The 25,110-nt window shown below is 37.8% G+C and overlaps 2 non-coding genes across 2 annotated transcripts; both read left to right on the top strand.

Moving 5' to 3' along the window:
* The first annotated feature begins 1,558 nt into the window (after nt 1-1,558).
* On the top strand, nt 1,559-1,667 carry LOC148580311 (small nucleolar RNA R71). The gene has a single exon (XR_015895699.1). It is a non-coding gene; the product is annotated as a small nucleolar RNA R71 (small nucleolar RNA).
* Nucleotides 1,668-5,360: 3,693 nt separating this feature from the next.
* Nucleotides 5,361-5,468, top strand: LOC148580310 (small nucleolar RNA R71). Its single transcript, XR_015899692.1, has one exon. It is a non-coding gene; the product is annotated as a small nucleolar RNA R71 (small nucleolar RNA).
* The last annotated feature ends 19,642 nt before the right edge of the window (nt 5,469-25,110 follow it).

Here is a 25,110-nt window from a genome sequence, read left to right as displayed (position 1 = left end):
AGCATTTTCACTATTTTTGATCTCATTCCCTCTTCACTTGCATAAAGTACAATTTTGAGCATTCCTTATTTCTTTTAATCTTTCATTTCTTGCTTGAAAACCCATTTTCCTCACAACCGAAAGAGAAAACATTTCATTTGTATTCCTAAGGAGAACGACTCGAGGTTTTATTACTCTCGGTTATTTGTTTTGATTTGAATTTTAATATTTGATCTTGAGAGTTCATGATTGGTTTGGGCTATACTACAAACGCATTGATTCTTAATTCTAAACCAAGAAAGATCTCTCTCTGTACCAGAAAGCACCGGAGGTTCTTCCTCCAAAGGCTTTGTACCAAATAGCTTGGTATTCAACTTCATGAGAGCTCCTAGGTACCGAGCAACTTGCTCTTCCCAAGTTTCCTCATCCTCATCCTCATCCAAATAGCCTTGGCTTCCTTTAGTTCTTGGATAGGGGTTTTTTGAGTGGGTATTGAACATTTGGGAGGTGTGCCATCACTGGTGTTCAAGGCCAGCTCTAGTGGCTCTTTGGGCATTGAATGCCCATCATGCACCCCTTCACTGGCATTAAACGCTAGGTTCCTTACTAAGTTGGGCGTTGAGCGCCCAACAGGGCTGTCCTTGCTGGCGTTCAACGCTAGCTTCCCTGCCTATTTGGGCATTGAACGCCCTGTGAGGGCTTCCTCACTGGTGTTCAGCGCCAGGCTCTTAGCCATTTTAGGCGTTGAACGCCCAGTGAGATCTTCCTCACTGGCATTCAATGCCTTCCCAGTCTCTCCAGATTCGGCCTCAGCCTCAGTGGTGATGGCCTTGCACTCTTCTCTTGGGTTCACTTCAGTGTTACTAGGAAGAGTGTCAGGATGGGTCTCAGGGATCCTCTTGCTCAACTGACCAACTTGTATCTCCAAATTTCTAATGGAGGATCTTGTTTCAGTTATAAAACTATGAGTGGTCTTAGAGAGGCTGGAGACTAGCAAGGCTAAGTCAGAAAGGCTTTGCTTAGGAGTCTCTATACTCCCTTGAGAAAATGGGAGTGGTGGCCTGTTGTTGAACCCATTTTGGTTCTTTCCACCTTGATTGTTATTGAAGCCTTGCTAAGGCTTCTGTTGATCCTTCCATGAAAGGTTAGGATGATTCCTCCATAAAGGATTGTAGGTATTTCCATAGGGTTCTCCCATATAATTCACCTCTTCCATGGTAGGTTGATCAGGATCATAAGCTTCCACTTCAGAGGAAGTTTCCTGAGTGTTGCCAGCTGCAGCATGCATTCCAGTCAAATGCTAAGAGATCATATTGACCTACTGGGTCAAGATCTTATTCTGAACAAATGGCATTCAGAGTGTCAATTTCAAGAACTCCTTTCTTCTGAGAGACCCCATTGTTCATAGGATTTATCTCAGAGGTGTACATGAATTGGTTGTTTGCAACCATATCAATGAGTTCTCTAGCTTCTGCAGTCATTTTCTTCAAGTGCAGTGCTCTACCTGCAGAGCTGTCCAATGATATTTTGGACATCTCAAACAGACCATCATAGAAAATTCCTAGGATAGACCATTCTGAGAGCATGTCAGGAGGACATCTCCTGATCAGTTGCTTGTATCTTTTCCAAGCTTCATAGAGGGATTCACCTTCTTTTTGTTTGATGGTTGGAACTTCCACTCTGATTTTGCTCATCCTTTAAGGAGGAAAGAATTTGGCAAAGAAAGCATTGACCAACTTCTCCCAAGAGTCTAGGTTCTATTTAGGTTGAGAATCCAACCATATTTTAGCTCTGTCTCTAACAGCAAACGGAAAGAGCATAAGTCTGTAGACCTCAGGATCCACTCCATTGGTCTTAACAGTGTCACAGATTTGCAAGAATTCTGACAGGAATTGATGTGGATCTTCAAGTGGAAGTCTATGGAACTTCCAATTCTGTTGTAGAAGAGAGACTAACTGGGGCTTAAGCTCAAAGTTGTTAGCTCCAATGGCAGGTACAGAGATGCTTCTGCCATAAAAGTCAGAGGTAGGTATGGTGTAGTCACCAAGAACCTTTCTTGCCTCTCCTTCATGATTAGGTTCGGCTGCCATGTTCTCTGCCTCTTGTTTGAAAATTTCTGAGAGGTTTCTTCTGGAGTGTTATGCTTTAACTTGTTGTAAGATTCTCCTTAAAGTCCTCTCAGGTTTAGGATCAAGATTAAAGAGAGGCTCTTTATTCATGTTCCTGGTCATAAAACAGAAAAAGAAACCAAGAAAGAAGGAGAATGGGAGTTCTATGTTCAAGAACAGAGGACTCCTTGTGAGATATAAAGAAGAAAGGAAAGAAGAATGAAGATAGAGAGGAGAGAAGAAGAATTCCAATAAGAGAAAAGAAGAATTCGAAAATTAGAAGTAAAAAGATAAATAAGAATTAAATTTTTTTTATTTTTATTTTATTTATTAATGCAATACGAAAATAGAAGAGAAAGATAGAAGAGAATTTTCGAAAATAGGAGAGAGAAAACAACTAACTAATTAAGAAAGATTTGAAAACAAGATAAGATAAAAGATTAGAAAAGATTTGAATTTAAAATTTGAAATTTGAAATTTAAATTTTAAATTTTTGAAATTAAAATTTGAATTTTGAAAATTTTTTTTTAAAAGAAAATAAAAGACTCAGACAAAATAAAACTAAACCTGTAAAGAAAAGGAAATTTACCTAATCTAAGCAACAGGATAATCCGTCAGATGTCCAAACTCGAACAATCAGCGGCAACGGCACCAAAAACTTGGTAGCCGTACGAATTCCCACACTTCGTACAACTGAACCAGCAAGTACACTGGGTCGTCCAAGTAACACCTGAGCAATTCAGGGTCGATCCCACGAGGATTGTGGTCTGAAGCAAGCTATGGTTATCTTGTAGATCCTAGTCAGTTGAATAGGAGATGTAGGTATGTTGTTTAAACGCATAAAAGGAAATAAAGAGAACTTAACTAGGTTGATATTTTTACAATGATAAGAAGATGGTGAAGGCTTGGAGATGCTTTGTTCTTCTGGATAACTTTGGTTTTACTGTCTTCTTCAACTCTGAATAATATCTTCTATGGTAGGCTGTATATGATCAACGCCGGTTGAGAGGTCACCAATGCTCCTCCAGATTTGAACCCTAGATTTAGTGTGGATCCATTTTGATTGAGGGTGAAGCTCCTGCAGTCCATTCTCCTTAATGATCCTACTCAAAATGCCACAGACAAGGTCGAATCTTCCGGATCAGAGAATGTTGTGCCTTTGGGTTCTAGCCTCTACCACAAAGACCCTAATCTCCTCATGCCTTGGCTGAACTGATGTCTCGAGAAGTCCCCAACGAAGTCGTGGATTAGCCGTCTAAGAGATGTATAATCAAGCTAGTGGTTCATCATTGTCCAATGAAAGACGCACTCTGAACCCATGTAGAATGAGATAACCTTATTCCAATTCAATGCATTCATAATGATGAAGAACGAAGATACATTTTAGAATAGAGAATCAAACACAGATTGAAACGAAACAGTAATACTTTTATTAATCTATAAAACTCAGCAGAGCTCCTCCCTTCAACCTAGGAGGTTTAGAAACTCATACTGATAAAGAATACAATATGAAAAACGTGTAAAGTGTCTAAAGGTCCTTAACAAGGGTGATCCTTGTTCTATATATACTAATCTAATGACTAAGGATTACATAAAAAAGGGTAAAATAGTCTTTTAGTGCCAAAATCCACTTCCAAGGCCCACTTGGTGAGTGTTTGGGCTAGGCTTTGATGAGATCCACGTGCTAGGAGGCCTCTAGGGCGTTGAACCCTGGCTAGGGGTCCTTTATGGGCGTTGGACACTGGTCTCTTCTCCTTTGGGCGCTAGATGCCAGAATAGGGTAAGAGGCTGGCGTTGGACGTCAGTTTTGGGCCTTCAATTCTGAAGTAAAGTATGAACTATTATACACTGATAGAAATCTCTGTATGTTAGCTCTCCATAGCCATTAAGAATGCTCCATTTGGACTTCTGTAGCTCCAAAAAAGCTCTTTCGAGTGCAAGGAGGTCAGATTCGGACAGCATCTGCAGTGCTTTCTCTGCCTCTGAATCAGACTTTTGCTCCAGTTCCTCAATTTCAACCAGAAAATACCTGAAATTGCATAAAAACACACAAACTCAAATTAAAATCCAAAAATGTGAATTTTGCACTAAAGCCTATGAAAACTCAATAAAACATAAACAAAACATATTAAAAACTATATGAAAATAATGGCAAAAAGCGTATAAAATATCCACTAATCAATCATAATTCCTAAGTACCGAGAAACTTGCTCTTCCCTAGTTTCCTCTTCCTTATCAGAGGAGAAGTATTTTTCAAAGTCTATAATCTGCAACAAGGTATTCAAGGGAACCCCTATGGTTTCCTCATGCATGCTGATTTCTTTTAGTTCTTCAACAAGGGTGTCTTAGTGGGCGTTGAACGTCCATCTACTCCCATTGTGGTGTTCAACGCCACAACTTACTCCTTCTTGGGCATTGAATGCCTAGCATCTACTCCCTGGCTGGCGTTCAACGCTAGCACTTCCTCTTTAGATTTAGTCTCAGCTGCTACGGTGAGGGCCTTGTACTCTTTTCTTGGGTTTACTTCAGTATTACTTGGAAGAGTATTAATAGGGATCTCAGGGATCCTTTTACTCAAATGACCAATCTATATATCCAGATTCCTAATGGAAGATCTTGTTTCAGTCATGAAAGTTTGAGTGGTCTTAGAGAGATCAGAGACTATAGTAGCTAAGTCAGAGAGGCTCTACTTAGATGTCTCCATCTGTCGCTGAGAAGGTGGGAATGATCTGTTATTGAGCCTATTCTGGTTCCTTTCACCTTGATTATTTTTGAAGCCTTGTTGAGGCTTCTGTTGATCCTTCCATGAAAAGTTGGGATGATTCTTCCATGATGAGTTGTAGGTGTTTCCATAAGGCTCATTATTGGGATTTTCTGAGGGATTTCCCAAATAGTTAACCTCATCCATCATGGGTTGATATGGATCATAGGCATCTCTTTCATAGGAGGGTTTTTTAGTGCTGCCAGCTGCATCTTGTAATCTAGTCAAATGCTGAGAGATCATGTTGACCTGTTGGGTCAAGATCTTGTTATGAGCCAACATGGCATTCAGAGTGTCAACATCCAAGACTCTTTTCTTCTGAGCCACCCTATTGTTCACAGGGTTTCTCTCAAAAGTGTACATGAATTGGTTGTTGGCAACCAGTTCAATGAGTTCCTGTGCCTCTTCAGGCATTTTCTTCAGGTGGAGTGATCCACCAGCAGAGTGGTCCAACGCCATCTTGGGCAATTCAGAAAGGCCATCATAGAGGATATCTAGCATGGTCCAATCTGAAATCATGTTAGAAGGGCACCTTTTGATCAGTTGCTTGTATCTCTCCCATGCTTCATAGAGGGATTCACCCTCTTTCTGTCTGAAGGTTGAACTTCCACCCTAAGCTTGCTCAGCTTCTGAGGTGGAAAGAACTTGGTCAAAACTTCATTGACCACCTTCTCCCAAGAGTCTAGACTTTCCTTAGGCTGAGAATCCAACCATACTCTAGCTCTGTCCCTTACAGCAAAAGGGAAAAGCATAAGCTTGTAAATCTCTGGATCTTCTGCATTTGTCTTGACAGTATCACAGATCTGTATAAAATCAAAGATGAATCTATTGGGATCTTCCTGTGGAAGTCTATGAAACTAGTAGTGCTATTGAACCAAAGTGACTAGTTGAGGCTTCAGCTCAAAATTATTTGCACCGATGGCAGGTATAGAGATGCTATGCTCAGAAGTGGGTGTAGTAAAGTAACCTAGGACCTTCCTTGCATCTCCTCTGTCATTAGGGTTGGCTGCCATGTCTGTATTCTCTGCTTCTTGTTCAAAAAGCTCTGTGAGGTTTCCTCCAGAGTGTTATGCTCTAACTTGTTGTAAACGCCTCCTTAGAGTCCTCTCAGATTCTGGGTCAAGATCAAAGAGATATTCTTTATCCCTATTCTTTCTCATAAACAAAAAGAAAGAACACAAGAAGAAAAGAAGAAAGGATTCTCTATGTGAGAGTATAGAGGTTCTTCATTAGAGAGATAGGTCAAGAGGAAAAGAAAAGAAGATGTCCTTTAATAAGGATAGTTTTCAAAAATCAATAGAGAGAAAAGAGGAGATATTTTCGAAAATAGAGATGAAATTTTCGAAAAAGAAGAAAGAGAAAGTAGTTAGGAGGCTTTTGAAAAAGAAGAAAGAGAAAGGAAAATAAAAGATAAAACGAGTAACTAACTGATTAACAAGATTTGAAAACAAGATAACAGATTTGATTTTTGAAATTAAAAAGAGAAAGTTGAAAGGAGGATTTTGAAATTTAAAAGTTGAAAGAAAGAGTCAAACAAAGAAAGGTAAGATTTGAAAAGTATTTGAAGTTTAAAAGTTTAAAATTAAAAAGAAGACAAGATAAGTAAGTTTTGAAATTTAAAAAGAAAGATAAGATAAAGTTTTAAAAAAATTTTGAAATTTGAAAAGATTTAATTTTGAAATTTGAAATTAAAATAAGATTAGATAATATATTTGAGATTTAAAGAAAGATAAACAAAAGATAAGATAAAGATTTAATGAAGATTTGAGAAGATAAGATTTGAAATTCAAAATTTAAACTTTACTAACAAGAAAACACCAAACTTAAAATTTTCAAATCATGATAAGAAAAAATAGTAAAAAATTTAAAAAATTTGAATAAAGATAAAAGAGATAGTTTTTGTATTTTTCAATTATTAAGGAAAAAGGAAAACAACTAAGAGACACCAAACTTTAAAATTTAAGATCAAATGACTAATTTTCGAAAACTAAAAGAAAAACAACTAGAAGACATCAAACTTAAAATTTTTAAAATCAAATGAAGAAATCAACAAGAACATATCGATTACCAAGAAATAACAATAAGAGGAAATTTTCGAAAAACCAAAGGAAAGGAAAACCAAGAAACACCAAAAAGACACCAAACTTAAAGATTGACACAAGACTCAAACAAAAGATAAAGAAAAGAAAAGGTTTTGAAAAGTTTTTAAAAAAGAATACAAGAATTGGAAATAAAAGATTTGATTTTGAAATTCAATTTTAAAAGAAAGTAGAGAATTAAAATTTAAAAGCTTTAAATTTAAAAAGAAGATAAGATAAGTAAGTTTTAAAATTTAAAAAGAAAGATAAGATAAAAATTTAAAAGGATTAAGAAAGATAAGATTAAAATTTTGAGAATCAAATTTTAAAAGATTAAGATAAAGATAAAAAAAAGATTTTGAATTTTGAAAAAGATTTGATTTTGAAATTTGAAATTAAAATAAGATAAAATAAGATATATGAAATTTAAAGAAAGATACACAAAAGATAAGATAAAGATTTGAAAATATTTGAAATTAAAATTTAAACTTCACTAACAAGGAAACACCAGACTTAAAATTTTTAAATCAAGATAAGAAAAGATTGCTAGGATTTCGAAAATTTGAATAAAGATAAAAGAATTTTTTTTTGGATTTTTGAACTTTTAAAGAAAAAAAATAAAAACAACTAAAAGACACCAAACTTAAAAATTTTTGATCAAATGACACTAGTTTTCGAAAATTGAAAGAAAAAACACCAAAAAACACCAAACTTAAAAATTTTAAGATCAAACAAAGAAATTAACAAGAACACTTCGAATACCAAGAAAAACAACCAAGAATGATTTCGAAAATTAAAGAAAACCAGGGGGACACCAAACTTAAAAACTGACACAAGACTCAAACAAAAGATAAAGATTACTAGAGAAAAGAAAAGGTTTTGAAAAAAAATTTGGAAAAGAAAACAAAAGACACAATCAAAAGAGTAACTAAACCGTAAAAAGTACCTAATCTAAGCAACAAGATAGTCCGATAGTTTTTCAAACTCGAACAATCTCCGGCAACGGCACCAAAAACTTGGTGCACGAAATTAAACTTCGCAAGTTTCACTCAGATGAACCGGCAAGTGCACCGGGTTGTCCAAGTAATACCTCAGGTGAGTGAGGGCCGAATCCCACGGAGATTGTTGTATTGAGCAAGCAATGGATATCTTGTAGATCTTAGTCAGGCGATTAGAAAAGATGGTTGTTTGTTTGAAAGCATAAATAAAAATAGTAAAGAACGAAATAGAAGGTTGGTGTGAAAACAGTGATAGAGATATAGTTAAGGCTTCGGAGATGCGTATTCTTTCCGGATTAACTTTTTTTACTGTCTACTTTAATAAGCAATGATTCATTCAATGGCAACCGTAAGTGATTAACTCGTGTCCTCTCATCAAGTTAATCTCTTATAAACCATAGTAGTCCACCATATCCGAGCAACTCATGTCCTCTCATCAAGTTAACTCATGGCTTCTAACTATGGCCGAAGGTGACACCCTAAGCAATCCACTCCCCTTCATGATCCTACTCAAAACGCCACAGACAAGGTTGGATCTTTCGGATCAAGGAATGCTGCTTCTCTGACTCTAGCCTTAATGCCATAGAGACCTCAGTAACCCACAGTCAACAGAATTTTATGTCACTTATCCAAAGTCACCCAGGTACGCTCTTTGAATCCGCAGTGCACTTTCTAGATGTGATTCAATGCTATCCAGGTCAAGACTCACACGGAACCCATGTAGAACAAGGATGAATGTCACGGTTCATCCTCAATTCATGAGATGAAGACCGAAAATGCACAGGAGAATGGAATCAAACATGTATTGAAATAGAAAAAGTAATATTATTAATCTATGAGAATTAGCAGAGCTCCTAACCCTAACTTAGGAGGTTTAGTTGCTCATAGCTTACAGAAAGTAATAGTAAAAGGTGCAAAGGGGCAAAGATCTCTAACAGTGGTCATCTTTGTTCAATATATAATAACCTAATAACTAAGAAGTACAAAAGTATGATAGACTAGACTAAAGGTGCGAGAGTCCACTCTTGGGCTCACTTTGGTTGAGTACTTGGGCTGAGCTTGGCGTCCAACTTGAGGAATGGGTGTTGAATGCCCGTTAGGGGGTTGATCCACGCTGCCTTATGCTTCTTGGTGGGTGTTGAACGCCCCAAAGGGGGTGTTTGGGCGTTCAACACTGGCTTGAGTTCCTTTGGGGCATTGATTGCCAAAAAGGGGGTAGTTCTTTGGCGTTCAATGTCCAATATGGGCAGGCTCCTTTGAAAAAAAGTATAGACCATTACATATTGCTGAAAAGCTGTGGAAGTTAGCTTTCTAACGCCGTTGAGAGCGCATCATTAATCGGACTTTGCCAAAACTCCTTAATTGCAGCCAGAAATTACCTGAAATCATCAGAAAACACAACAACTCAAAGTAGAATCCAAAAATGTGAATTTTGCACTAAAACCTATGAAAATATAATGAAACTTAAACAAACCATAACTAAAACAATATGAAAATGATGCCAAAAAGCGTATAAAATATCCCCTCATCATGCACTTGGCGAAAAGAGACTCACAATTCACAAACCTTAAAAGATCTGCACTAAAAGGTTCAGTCTAGTTTGCCCAGTCAAGCCGAAGCTTCTCAAATGCTATACATTGAGTTTCACAATAATAATTAATTACACTTTCGATTTCGCATAATATACAATGCAAATCTCAATTTCGCATTAATAATTAATTACACCTTATAAATTATACATACACGATGCAAAGCTCAATTTCACATACTGATGAGTCCATATTTTACGATATATTTTGGTTTGATTTGGGTGGATTTTATCACATAAACCCACATTTATTCATCTAAATAGCATGCTTTTGAGATTTCTTCCTAAATTGTGCTTGAAAGTGAAAACATGCTCTTTTGTGCTTAATTTAGTCAATTTTAATTCACTTTAATCCCATTTGATGCCTTGATGTATTTGTTAAGTGATTCAGGTTTCCAAGGCAAGTATGGGTTGAAGAAGTGAGGAAAAGAGCATGAAAAAGGGAAGAAACCATGAAAAAATGATGTTTGGGAGTTTCAGCACGCGTGCGCTGCACAAGTGTGCGTGCGCACGCATAACGAGGATTTGCGAGCGACGCGTACGCGTGGGAGTGAATTTTGCGCAGGGACGCGTACGCGTGACCCGAATTATGTGAGCTCATTAATGCAAATCACTGGAGACAATTTTTGGGCCTCCAGAACCCAGTCCAACTCATTTCTGAAGCTATATGAGGCCAAAGTGATGTTGAATGAATGGGGCAATTAGGGTTAGATTTTATATGCTTTTCTCTTAGTTTCTCGAGAGAGAAGCTCCCCTCTCTCTAGAATTAGGTTAGGTTTAGTTAATTTCTCTTTAATTTCTTTCTTTAATTCATGTTTTAAAGTAGTTTCATTTCTGTTTCTTTACTTTATTGTCTTAGTTCTCTTACTTCTTCTTCTTAATTTCTCATTTTTTTGTAATTTTCATGTTATGAACACTTTTGTTATTATAATTCTAATTAATGCAAATTTATGTTTCCATGTCATTTATTGCTTTCTTTGGTTGTTATTGTTATCTTCTTGCTTTGGTAGTTTTAGAATTTATTTTAATGCATTTTAATATTATTTTATTTTCATGCACACCAAGTGTTTGATAAAATGCTTGGCTTAGTTTTCACTTAGTTTTTCCCCACTCTTGGCTTGAAATTGTTGACTTTGGTGATCTTTGAGTCATTGATGTCCATTCTTGTTTGATATATTAGAGTAGTTAGTTGATTTGGTCTCCCTTGACTCTATGTGACCCCTTAGTGTTGACATAGGACTTAGGAATTGGAATTAACTATGCCTATTTGACTTATCTTTGATGTAAGATTGACTAAGTAGGATTAACTCTTCACAATCATCATGTGTTTGTGGTCAATGACTAGGATAGGTAGCCTTAGTCCTCAATTACTTGCCAAGAGTTTTCTTGCATTTGAAGTTTTATTGCTTTGACTTTTACTTGCTTTCATTTAATTTCTTACATGTTAAGTTACTTTCTTGTTATCTCCTTTCCTTGCATTTAATTGCTTTGAATTTTATTGCTTTGATGTTTAAATTCTTGCATGTTTAGTTTTCTCACTCTTGGTTGAAAAACTGGGTGTTTGGGTGGAATTGAGTTGTGGATGTCCATTCCGCATTGTGTGAGAATGGTTAATTGGTTTGGTTTCCATTGACGCTAGTCCTTCACTAAGTAATTAGTGAGTTGACTAAGACTTATGGATTGAGATTAATTATGCCTTTTGACTAATTCTCAAGGAGGATTGACTAATTTGGATTGATTCCACACAATTGCCATGTTTGTGGTCCACAACTAGGATAGGAATCCTAAATTCTCCAATTCTTCCCAAGAGTTGCCATTTACATTCCTTGCATTGCCTTTACTTGCTTTCCTTTACTTTCTTGCATGTTCATTCAATTCTTGCTATTTACATCTCTTGCTTTCATTCCCAATCCCCCATGCTCTCTCACATAGCCAATAACATGACATTTCATTGCAACTCCTAGGGAAGAACGACCCGGAAGCTAAATACTCTCGGTTAATATATTGTGTTTTGATTGTGATATCCTTTGGATTGACATTTGATTTGGGAATTAATTGTTGATTTAGACTATACTTTTAACGACGAAATTTTATATTTTGAAATTCTAGATCAACGGTAAATTCTCGTTAACAAATTTGGCGCCGTTGCTGGGGAGTTGCAATGGCATTGTTGTTGGCTATTGTATATATGTTAATATGTAAATAGCTTGCTTTTTGGTTGTCTTTTGTTAGGATTTGGGATCTCGGAGGACATTGAAGATTCAAGCATTTGGTGGGGAAGTCAAGCACAAACCACCATAGCAGAGGCTCTCCTAATTGTCTAACTTAAATTCATTAAATAAAATTGTTTGGTAACATTGTTCTAACTCTTCTCTTTTTTGTATATATTTTGGTTTATTACATGTTTGTTATGCTTGGTTGACTTAGGATTAGTTTAATTTTGAGCTTAGATAGGTTAATTTTGGTTTGGATCACGAATTTATAGGTTATTGCATGTTTTGGTGTTTGATTTGATTGAACTAAGGCTTGGTACCTTAGATTTTGAAGAAAATTTTTTGAAAAACAAGGCACTTGTGTGTACGCATACACCTGTGCGTGCGCACACAACTTCTACTTTCTACTTCTTGTGCGTGTGCATCAACCTGTGCGCATGCACACGCATGATTTTGCTCTCTGTTCGCAGTGCCAACACCTTGTGCACGTACATTCCCCTATTTTCTATGACTTGTGTGTGCGCACGTAGCTGTGCGTACGCACGCATGCTCCTTTTCACTCTTTGTGTGGACGTACATACGTGTGCGCCCGCACGCCAACTTGCTTCCCTTCTGGTGGGAGCGTTGGCACAGCTTGTGCGTATGAACCCCTGCCCTCTTATGCTTCTGTGCATGCGCACGGACCTGTGTGCTCACGCACACATGATCCAACCCATAAAAAAAAATTTGGAATACAGTGCAAATGCACAAGCCTTTTGCATTTTTTCATCCACAGCGTACGCGTATATCATGCGTACACGTCATGTTGCATTTTCGTCATTTCACGCGTGCGCGTCCATTACGCATACGCGTCAATCTCTTTTCTTTGCCAAACTACGCGCACGCGTCCCTTAGGCGTACGCGTGACCCTCTGTGCGTGCGCACAGCCCGCTGTGCCTACGCACGCCCCTGTTTTCACCCACTTTACTTCTTTTCTTCTCTTCTCTCTACTTCTTCTCTTCTTCTCCCTTCCACCTCTCTCTCCTCTTGCTTTAGCCCTCTTCTCTACTTGTTCCACTTTGTTTTGTTTGCATTTCATTTTTATTTTGGTAATTAGTTTAGTTTTAGTTTAGTTGTTTGTCAATCAAATAAGTTGAAAGTGTTTGTTTGACATTGATTGGGTTGCTTCTTGCTTGAATTTGGTTTCAAGTTTGATTAATATGTGCACTGAACATTAACTCTTTATTTGATTGCCTAGATGAATTGCTAGTTTGATTCATATGTTGTAGCTACCATATGTGTCAGACTTTATCCTTGCTTGGCATTACGAATTGTGCACTTTTACTTTAGTGAATTGAGTTAAGCTACTTAGTCATCATAGTTCTTAAGTGAATATAATCACATAACAAGGTATTTGTTCCTTGTTAATGCTTTGCATTTTTTTTGAGTTGACTTGACTTGATTCATATCAAGACTTGTCACTTTTTGTAACAAGCACCTTATACATGTGATTATTTCCTTATTCCTAAGGGTGAATAAGTAGTCTCTTTTCATCATCGAATTCGTTGTTGTTGATTGTGCCATTTTCTATTCACCATGTGCTTTCACTTGCACGATTTCGATAACCAATGTCTCATATACTCAATTCACTTTAGTTGTAGTTACCTAGGGTTACTTGTGCCTCAAGTTTTGCTTATTCTCCATTCACAACCTAGGATTACTTGATTGAGGAACATCCTATTTCTTTTGCTTTTGTGGTTATTGTTTTACCCGATCAATGTGTTGTGTTCTAAATTGTGCGCGCATTTAGAACACACACATTGCCTTTTATCATACCACACATCTTACCGTTCCTCAATTGTTGTTTCTTTGTCTATAAAGCAACCCGGAGCCCCTGGAACCCACCAGCTGAAGGTGGAGCCTCACAGTCCTTCATCCCCCAGATCATGCGCATGCCCAGAGGACCGTGTATTATTTAAGTGTGGAAGAGGATCACTAACTTCAAGGGGGGTAAAATTTCTTTTCTTAAACACTTTGCAATACTCTTTTTGTCCTTTTTCTTCAATTTTTGCAATTTTTGTTCTTGTTTGTATTTTGTTTGGTTTGTTTGTATATATCTCTTTAATGCTTATAGTTATATGATAGTAAATACTTGCATGTTGCATGTTAGATTGAATAAGTTTGGTTGAAACAACAAAGAAATTTCAAAAAATCTCTTTTGGAGCATTCCATTGATTAGATTTGAAAATTATTTTTGAACTTGCATGAAGTATTTCTCTATTGTGGAACATAGAAAAGAGCTTGAACAAAAACACCTAGTGAGTTTTGAGCTTTAATTGTGTGGTTGCACATTATCAACCACAAAATTTTATTCTTGTATGATAAACTCCTTTTATGATTGTAATCATAGATTTGCTTTAATCTATATGTCCTATACTTGTTGTTTTGAATTGCATTTAGTATGATTGAGGCCATTTTTGAATTTGAACTCACTAACCCATATGGCCAACCCTTACATTTACTATTGTAAGCCACTTTTTGAGCCTTTAATTCCCCTTTTATTCTAATTTTAAGCACATCATTTTTCCTAAGTGAAAAACCAATAATGTCGTTGAATTGTATCTTTGATTAGCTTGGATTTGAGTGTGTGTGTTAATCAAGTGTGGGGGAATTTGTGGGAAAACATTGGTAGTTAGTTTGGGTTTTCATTGAGAAAATTTGAAAAATGGGTAAACACTCATGCATCTATCATTTAAAACATATGCATCCCTTTTTGTTGATAAAAGAAAAATTTTGGTGTATATACCTCTTGAAAAAAAATGATAATAAGAATGTAAATAAAGGATGCATATGTGTGTGAATTGGAAAGAAGATGCATGAGTGAGTGTGAGAAAGAGGATAAATGGGTAATTAGGTTTTTTTGTTATGTATATGGGATGATATAGGATTAGGTGGGATACTTGAGCTAATCAAAAATCCAATCGATTAGCCCACTTAACCATATTAATCCTACCCTTACCCTAGCCCCATTACAACCCACAAAAGACCTCATGATATTTGCATTCATTCATCAAATATTAGTTGATTGTTAGATGACTTGCAAATCTTTGAAAACATGATTAAAGGAGGATTGAGTGATCAAACCCTACACACCGAGCGATTAGAATGTAAACACATCCGGTGAGGGTTTCAAGCACTCAATTCTATGTTTCCATGCCTTATATTGTATCTTCTTGCAAGTTGCTTGCTAGTTTGTGAAAATTTCAAATCAAATATTTGGACATTAATTATATTGCTATATTTTCTTGTCTTGGCCCTAAGTTCTATTTTGGATTGATTAAGAGTCTTTTGTTTGTTTTTGCCAAACTCTATAGGAACCATAGTATAGATATAGATAGTTAGCATTTAGTATAGTTACATACATATAAGTAGTTGCATTGAATAAATCATTTACCCCTTTCATTCATCTCCTTTGGTTGTGTTTAGCATGAGGACATGCTATTGTTTAAGTGTGGGGGAATTGATGAGTCCATATTTTATGATATATTTTGGTTTGATTTGAGTGGATTTCATCAAATAAACCCACATTTATTCATCTAAATAGCATGCTTTTGAGATTTCTTCCTAAATTGTGCTTGAAAGTGAAAACATGCTCTTTTGTGCTTAATTTAGTCAATTTTAATTCACTTTAATCCCATTTAGTGCCTTGATGTATTTGTTAAGTGATTCAGGTTTCTAAGGAAAGTATGGGTTGAAGAAGTGAGGAAAAGAGCACGCAAAAGGGAAGAAACCATGAAAAAATGAAGTTTGGGAGTTTCAGCATGCGTGCGTATGCACAAGTGTGCTTGTGCACGCATAACGAGAATTTGCGAGCAACTCGTACGCATGGGAGTAAATTTTGCGCAGGGACGCGTATGCGTGACCCGAATTATGTTAGCTCATTACTGCAAATCACTGGGGGTGATTTTTGGAACTCCAGAACCCAGTCCAACTCATTTCTGAAGCTATATGAGGCCAAAGTGAAGCTGAATGAAGGGGGCAATTAGGGTTAGATTTTATATGCTTTTCTCCTAGTTTCTAGAGAGAGAAGCTCCCTCCTCTCTCTAGAATTAAGTTAGGTTTAGTTAATTTCTCTTTAATTTCTGTCTTTAATTCATGTTTTAATGTAGTTTCATTTATGTTTCTTTACTTTATTGTCTTAGTTCTCTTACTTCTTCTTAATTTCTCATTTTTTGTAATTTTCATGTTATAGAAACTTTTGTTATTTTAATTCTAATTAATGAAAATTTATGTTTCCATGACATTTATTGCTTTTTTTGGTTGTTATTGTTATCTTCTTGCTTTGGTAGTTTTAGAATTTATTTTAATGCATTTTAATATTATTTTATTTTCATGCACACCAAGTGTTTGATAAAATGCTTGGCTTAGTTTTCAGTTATTTTTTCCCCACTCTTGGCTTAGATTTTCAAAATTACAGGCAAAGTTTTGCAAACGACGCGTACGCGTTCCTGACACGCACGCATCGATGGTTCACCTGTGATGAAGCACGCGCACGCGTGACTGAAGCTGAAGCTTGAAATTGAGATTTTACCACCCACGCGCACGTGCAGAGGATGCGCATGCGTGGGCAGCGCTCACTAAGCCAACATAGCACTCACTAAGTTAACACTATCAACGACGCGTACGCGTGAAAGGGGCACGCAAGCATGTTTGGAGCTGAAGTTGATATTGACGTGCACGCGTAGATGACGCGTACGCGTCGATGAACAAAAGGCGCAAAAGGACGCGCACGCGTCAGGGATGCGTACGCATGGATGAATGAACGCTGCGCTCACTTAGAGAACGCAATGTTCCCCTGGAAGCAGCATCCAAGTGCTATTTTGATCCACTTCTTCACAGGCCAAAAAGCCCACTCCAAGTACTGGATGCCACAATTGGAAAGTGTATAAATAGATAGGAATTTGATTTCATGAAGAGCTTTTTTTTTTTAGTTTTCAGTTTTTAAAATTTTTGAATTGAGATCAGATCTAAATTTTTCTTTCTGTTTTGCTTTCTCTTTTCTGCAACTGTTGCCTTCTGTTTTGGGTCTTTTGACTTCGGATTGAAGAATTCTTCTAAACTTCTTCATCTTGGAGTTTTCTTTTATTTTTCCTTTGATAGTTTTATGAGTTGAAGATCTGATCAGAGTTTACATTCTATTTTTCTTTCTTCTGCAAATTTCTTCTTTTCTGTTCTGTTAAGAGAGCAATTGGGATCTAAATTTTCTTTCTGTTTTTGTTATTCTTCTGAAATGTTTTGGTTCTGAAATCTTGATCTAAATTCTGTCATCTGAAAGTTCTTTAGTTTACTGCACTTTACATTTTCCAGTTCTCTTATAATTCCTAGTACCCAAATCCCTTTACTCTTCATGCAATTTACATTTCCTGGCAATTTAGATTCAGAAATTTAAATTCCTTGCACTCTAAGTTTTAGTCTTTTACCTTTCTTGCAATTTAAGTTTCAACTCTTTTAATTTCTTGCACTTTAAGTTTCTGCAATTTACTCTTTCAGCACTTTAAGATTTTGCCAATTTTCATTCTGCACTTTAGTTTACTTGCAATTTCACTTCCGTTAATCAAATTTCACTCAAATCATCAATTATTCGCTTAACTAAATTCATCACCATACTAAAGTTGCTCAATCCATCAATCCCTGTGGGATCGACCTCACTCCTGTGAGTTATTACTACTTGATGCGACCCGGTACACTTGCCGGTGAGTTTGTGTGGAATCGTTTTTCCCTAATCAAGGAGCAACCTCCTCCACACTACAATAAACCATACCCTTCCTAATTTGCATACCCAAACCAAGGATATGGTGGATTTCACTTTGATTATGCACCGCCACCACTATGGTGAGTTTGTGTGGAATCGTTTTTCCCTAATCAAGGAGCAACCTCCTCCACACTACAATAAACCATACCCTTCCTAATTTGCATACCCAAACCAAGGATATGGTGGATTTCACTTTGATTATGCACCGCCACCACTATATGCCTATGACCCATACTCCTAACATAACCCTCAATCACCATATTTTCAAAAACCACATCAATACCATCATCCACCTCCTTATACACCACTTCAAAACACTTGCCAACATGAGTCATGTCCTACATATACAACTTTTCTCCCAAATTATGAACATCAACTTTCACCCCAATGTGAAGTTTTCCACCCTTGAACCAAGACCATCAAGACCTTCAAGCTTTTCTATAAGAGCAAGAAGGATTCCAAAGGACACAAGGGCAATTCATGGCTACCATAGCCGAGGCGGTGGACCACTTGCTCCTACTACACTCATCCGATCAAGGCATTCCTCTTGAGGAATGTGGAGGGTCAACTGAAGCTTGTAGTGAAGAGGAGAGCATGGAATGTCAAGTGGATGAAGAGGAGCGAAGGTTTGAAGCGCAATAAGAGGGAGAAAGTGGAGTATGTGAATCGGAGGAGAGAAATGGAGAATTGAGGGAGATTGATCAAGATGAGGATTCCACCATTGATGATTTTTTGTCTTCCTTAGTCAATCCCCTTAATGATCTTAATAAGCCTCTTCCCATTGAGTTTGAGGAAGACATGGAGGTAGACTTCTCACAACCTCCCTGTTATGATGTAAGTGATGGGGAAGAGGAGGAAGAGGTTGGTGAGGAAGGAGTTGACAACCAAGAACATATTGAGTGGGTGGCAATTTCATTTAGGAGCTTCATTGGCCCCCATCAATATGCTCTCTTGGAGACGGATTACCAACTCAAGATCTTTCTTGAGTTGTGGTGCACGAAATCGTGATTGTTCATTCCCCAGCAACGGCACCAAAAACTTGGTACGCACGTTCATAATCTCAATTCTTTTTCACAACTTCGCACAACTAACCAGCAAGTGCATTGGGTCGTCCAAGTAATAAACCTTACGTGAGTAAGGGTCAATCCCACGGAGATTGTCGGCTTGAAGCAAGCAATGGTCATCTTGTAAATCTCAGTCAGGTGGATTCAAATGGTTATGGAGATTTGATAATTAAAATATAAATAAAATATAAAATAAGATAGAGATACTTATGTAATTCATTGGTGAGAATTTCAGATAAGCGTATGGAGATGCTTTGCTCCTTCTGAATCTCTGCTTTCCTACTGCTTTCATTCAATCATTCATACTCCCTTCCATGGCAAGCTGTATGTTGGGCATCATCGTTGTCAACGGCTACTTCCCGTCCTCTCAGTGAAAATGGTCCAAATGCGCTGTCACCGCACGGTTAATCATCTGTCGGTTCACGATCATGTTGGAATAGGATCCATTGATCCTTTTGCGTCTGTCACTACGCCCAACACTCGTGAGTTTGAAGCTCGTCATAGTCATCCCTTCCCATATCCTACTCGGAATACCACAGACAAGGTTTAGACTTTCCGGATCTCAGGAATGGCCGCCAATAATTCTAGCTTATACCACGAAGACTCCAATCTTTCGGAATGGAGGCTAAGAGATACATGCTCGATCTAAGGTAGAACGGAAGTGGTTGTCAGGCACACGTTTATAGGTTGAGAATAGTGACGAGTGTCACAGATCATCACATTCATCATGTTGAAGTGCAAGCGAATATCTTAGAATAGGAATAAGCTTGAATTGAATAGAAAAATGATAGTACTTTCCATTAATTCATGAGGAATAGCAGAGCTCCACACCTTAATCTATGAAGTGTAGAAACTCTACCGTTGAAAATACATAAGTGATGAAGGTCCAGGCATGGCCGAATGGCCAGCCCCCTAAACGTGTACAAAATGATCTAAAGATGAACAAAATATGTGAAATAAATCACTAATAAGATGAGTAATTAATGTAGAAATCTACTTCCAGGTCCACTTGTTGTGTGCTTGGGCTGAGCACTAAGCTTTCATGTGTAGAGACTCTTTTTGGAGTTAAACGCCAGGTTGTAGCCTGATTCTGGCGTCTAACTCTGATTTACAACCTGTTTCTGGCGTTTAACTTCAGAATAGGGCAGGAAGTTGGCGTTTGAACGCCAGTTTGCATTGTCAAAACTCGAGAAAAGTATGGACTATTATATATTGATGGAAAGCCCTGGATGTCGACTTTCCAACGCAATTGAGAGCGTGCCAATTGGGTTTCTGTAGCTCCAAAAAATCTACTTCGAGTGCAGAGAGGTCAGAATCCAACAGCATATGTAGTCCTTCTTCAGCCTCTGAATCAGATTTTTGCTCAAGTCCCTTAATTTCAGCGAGAAATTACCTGAAATCACAGAAAAACACACAAACTCATAGAAAAGTCCAGAAATGTGATTTTTATTTAAAAACTAATAAAAATATACTAAAAACTAATCAAATCATGCTAAAAACTACTTAAAAACAATGCCAAAAAGCGTATAAATTATCCGCTCATCACAACACCAAACTTAAATTGTTGCTTGTCCCCAAGCAACTGAAAATCAAATAGGATAAAAAGAAGAGAAAATACTATAAATTCTAAAATATCAATAAAACTTAGCTCCAATTAGATGAGCGAGACTAGTAGCTTTTTTCCTCTGAACAGTTTTGGCATCTCACTTTATCCTTTGAAGTTCAGAATGATTGGCATCTATAGGAACTCAGAATTTAGATAGTGTTATTGATTCTTCTAGTTCAGTATGTTGATTCTTGAACACAGCTACTTTATGAGTCTTGGCCGTGGCCCTAAGCACTTTGTTTTCCAGTATTACCACCGGATACATAAATGCCACAGACACATAACTAGGTGAACCTTTTCAAATTGTGACTCAGCTTTGCTAGAGTTCCAAATTAGAGGTTTCCTGGGTTCTTAAGCACACTCTTTTTGCTTTGGATTACGACTTTAACCGCTCAGTCTCAAGCTTTTCACTTAACACCTTCAAGCCACAAGCAAATGGTTAGGGACAGCTTGGTTTAGCCACTTAGGCAAGGATTTTATTCCTTTAGGCCCTCCTATCCATTAATGCTCAAAGCCTTAGATCCTTTTTACCCTTGCCTTTTGTTTTAAAGGGTTACTGGCTTTTTGCTCTTGCCTTTTGGTTTAAAGAGCTCTTGGCTTTTTTTGCTTGCTTTTTCTTTTTCTTTTTTTTTTTCTTTTATTTTCGCCATTTTTTTTCGCAAGCTTTGTTCTTCACTGCTTTTTCTTGCTTGACGAATCAATTTTATGATTTTTCATATCATTAAATAACATTTCTCCTTTTTCATCATTCTTTCAAGAGCCAACAATTTTAACCTTCATAAACAACAAATTCAAAAGACATATGCACTGTTCAAGCATTCATTCAGAAAACAAAAAGTATTATCACCACATCAAAATAATTAAACTACTTTCAAGGATGAATTCGAAATCATGTACTTCTTGTTCTTTTTGTTTTTAGAACATTTTTCATTTAAGAGAGGTAATGGATTCATAGGACATTCATAGCTTTAAGACATAGTTACTAGACACTAATGATCATATAGTAAATACACAAACATAAATAAAACATAAGGCTCAAAAACCATAAAACAGAGAAATAAAGAACAAGGAAATTAAAGAACGGGTCCACCTTAGTAATGGCGGCTAGTTCTTCCTCTTAAAGATCTTATGGAATGCTTTAGCTCCTCAATGTCTCTTCCTTGCCTTTGTTGCTCCTCCCTCATGGCTCTTTGATCTTCTCTAATTTCATGGAGGAGGATAGAATGCTCTTGGTGCTCCACCCTTAGTTGTCCCATATTGGAACTTAATTCTCCTAGGGAGGCGTTAATTTGCTCCCAATAGTTTTGTGGAGGAAAGTGCATCCCTTGAGGCATCTCAGGGATTTCATGATGAGGAATTTCCTCATGCTCTTGTTGAGGTCCATGATCTCTTATTTGTTCCATCCTTTTCTTAGTGATGGGCTTGTCCTCCTCAATGAGGATATCTTCCTTTATGACAATCCCAGCCGAATTGCAGAGGTGGCAAATGAGGTGGGGAAAGGCTAACCTTGCCAAAGTAAAGGACTTGTCAGCCACCTTGTAGAGTTCTTGAGGTATGATCTCATGAACTTCCACTTCCTCCCCAATCATGATACTATAGATCATGATGGCCCGGTCTATAGTAACTTTAGACCGGTTGCTAGTGGGAATGATTGAGCGTTGGATGAAGTCCAACCATCCTCTAGCCACTAGCTTAAGGTCATGCCTTCTTAGTTGAACCGGCTTGCCTCTTGAGTTAATTTTCCATTGAGCTCCTTCCTCACATATGTCTATGAGGACTTGGTCTAACCTTTGATCAAAGTTGACCCTTCTAGTGTAGGGGCGTGCGTTTTCTTGCATCATTGGCAAGTTGAACGCCAACCTTATATTTTCCAGACTGAAATCTAAGTATTTCCCCCGAACCATTGTAAGCCAATTCTTTGGATTCGGGTTCATACTTTGATCATGGTTCTTAGTGATCCATGCATTTGCATAGAACTCTTGAACCATTAAGATTCCGACTTGTTGAATAGGATTGGAGAGTACTTCCCATCCTCTTCTTCTAATCTCATGTTGGATCTCCGGATACTCACTCCTTTTGAGCTTGAAAGGGACCTCAGGGATCACCTTCTTCTTGGCCACAACTTCATAGAAGTGGTCTTGATGGACCTTTAAGATGAATCTCTCCATCTCTCATGACTCAGAGGTGGAAGCAATTGCCTTCCCTTTCCTCTTTCTTGAGGTTTCTCTGGCCTTAGGTGCCATTAATGGTTATGGAAAAACAAAAAGCAACACTTTTACCACACCAAACTTAAAATGTTTGCTCGTCCTCGAGCAAAAAAAGAAAGAGAGTAGTAGAAAAAGAAGAAAATGGAGGAGATGGAGGGGAAGTATGTATTCGACCAAGGGATAAGAAGTGGTGTTAATGTGTGAAAATGAGGTAGTGTTGAGGGGTTTATATAGGGGTGGTGGGAGGGTTAGGTTTTGTGTATTAGGGTTGGGTTTGGGAGGGAAAGGATTTTGAATTTGGAGGTAGGTGGGGTTTTTGGGGAAGTATGGATGGATGTGAGTGGTGAAGGGTATTTGGGGAAGAGTTATGGATGTGATTGGTGAGGGGTATTTAGGGAAGAGTGTTATAAAAGGGTGTAAAGAGGAGAGAAAAAGAGGTGGGTAGGTGGGGATCCTGTGGGGTGCACAGATCCTGAGGGGTCAAGGACTTAGCATCCCTGCTCCATTTAGGCGTGCAAACGCCCTTAGATTGCACTTCTCGCATTAAATGCCAGGTTACTACTTGTTTCTGGCGTTTAACGCCAGCTTTTCTCCCATTTCTGGAGTTAAACGCCAGGTAGATGCTCTGTTCTGGCGTTAAACGCCAGTTTGGTGATTGTTTCTGGCGTTTAACGCCAGCTTGATGCTTCTTTCTGGCGTTAAATGCCAATCTGCTGCTTCTTACTGGCGTTTAAACGCCAGTAAGCTCTTCCTCCAGGGTGAGCTATTTTTAATGCTGTTTTTCATTTTGTTTTTGATTTTTCAGTTGTTTTTGTGACTTCACATGATCATCAACCTAAAGAAAACATAAAATAACAATAGAAAATAAATAGATATAATTAAATAACATTGGGTTGCCTCCCAACAAGCGCTTCTTTAATGTCAATAGCTTGACAGTGAGCTCTCATGGAGCTTCACAGATAATCAGAGCAAGGTTGGGGCCTCTCAACACCAAACTTAGAGTTTGGTTGTGGCCTCCCAACACCAAACTTAAAGTTTGAATGTGGGGGTTTTGTTTGACTCTGTGTTGAGAGAAGATTTTCATGCTTCCTCTCCAAGGTTACAGAAGGAGAACCTTGAGTCTTGAATACAAGGTAGTCCTCATCCAACTGAAGGACCAACTCTCCTCTGTTAACATCAATCACAGCTTTTACTGTGGCTAGGAAGGGTTTGCCAAGGATGATGGATTCATCCTTATCCTTCCCAGTGTCTAGGATTATGAAATCAGCAGGGATGTAAAGGTCTTTAACCTTCACTAGCACGTCCTCTACTAATCCATACGCCTTTTTCATTGATTTGTCTACCATTTCTAGTAAGATTCTTACAGCTTGTACCTCAAAGATTCCCAATTTCTCCATTATAGAGAGTGGCATGAGCTTTATCCCTGACCCCAGGTCACACAGAGCCTTCTCAAAGGTCATGGTGCCTATGGTACAAGGTATAAAGAATTTTCCGGGATCCGGTTTCTTCTGAGGTAATGTCTCCCTCATTAATGCACTCAGTTCATTGGTAAACAAGGGGAGTTCATCCTCCCAAGTTTCAGTACCAAACAACCTGGCATTCAGCTTCATGATTGCTCTTAGATATTTAGCAACATGCTCTTCAATGGTATCCTCATCCTTTTCAGAGGAACAATATTCATCAGAGCTCATGAACGGCAGAAGGAAGTTCAATGGAATCTCTATGGTCTCTGTATGACCCTCAGATTCCTTTGTTCCACAAAGGGGAACTCCTTTCTGTCCAGAGGACGTCCCATGAGACCATTCTCACTGAGACTCACGTCCTCCTCACTCTCTCCAGGTTTGGCCATGTTGGTCATGGTTATGGCCTTGCACTCTCTCTTGGGATTTTCTTCTGTATTGCTTGGGAGAGTATTGGGAGGAGTTTTAGTAATTTTCTTACTCAGCTGACCCACTTGTGCCTCCAAATTTCTAATGGAGGACCTTGTTTCATTCATGAAACTTAGTGTGGTCTTGGATAGATCAGAGACCATGGTTGCTAGGCCAGGATGGCTCTGTTCAGAATTTTCTGTCTGTTGCTAAGAAGATGATGGAAAAGGCTTGCTATTGCTAAACCTATTTCCTCCACCATTATTATTGAAGCCTTGTTGAGCCTTCGATTGGTCTTTCCATGAGAGACTTGGGTGATTTCTCCATGAAGGATTATAGGTGTTTTCATAGGATTCTCCCATGTAATTCACCTCTACCATTGCAGGATTCTCAGGATCATAAGCTTCTTCTTCAGAAGATACTTCTTTACAATAGGATAAAGAGTGATGAGCGGATAATTTATACACTTTTTGGCATTGTTTTTAGGTAGTTTTTAGCATGATTTGATTAGTTTTTAGTATATTTTTATTAGTTTTTAAATAAAAATCATATTTCTGGACTTTACTATGAGTTTGTGTGTTTTTCTGTGATTTTAGGTAATTTCTGGCTGAAATTGAGGGACTTGAGCAAAAATCTGATTCAGAGGCTGAAGAAGGACTGCAGATGCTGTTGGATTCTGACCTCCTTGCACTCGAAGTGGATTTTCTGGAGCTACAGAAACCCAATTGGCACAATCTCAATTGCGTTGGAAAGTAGACATCCAGGGCTTTCCAGTAATATATAATAGTCTATACTGTGCCCGAGTTTTGATGACGCAAACTCGCATTCAAACGCCAACTTCCTGTTCTA

Source organism: Arachis ipaensis, chromosome B10, assembly GCF_059453495.1.
Source record: "Arachis ipaensis isolate K30076 ecotype BB chromosome B10, ASM5945349v1, whole genome shotgun sequence".
In the NCBI taxonomy this organism is placed as follows: domain Eukaryota; kingdom Viridiplantae; phylum Streptophyta; class Magnoliopsida; order Fabales; family Fabaceae; genus Arachis; species Arachis ipaensis.
The sequence above is the reverse complement of the archived record's forward strand: the minus strand, read 5'-3'. Positions and strand labels throughout refer to the sequence as shown.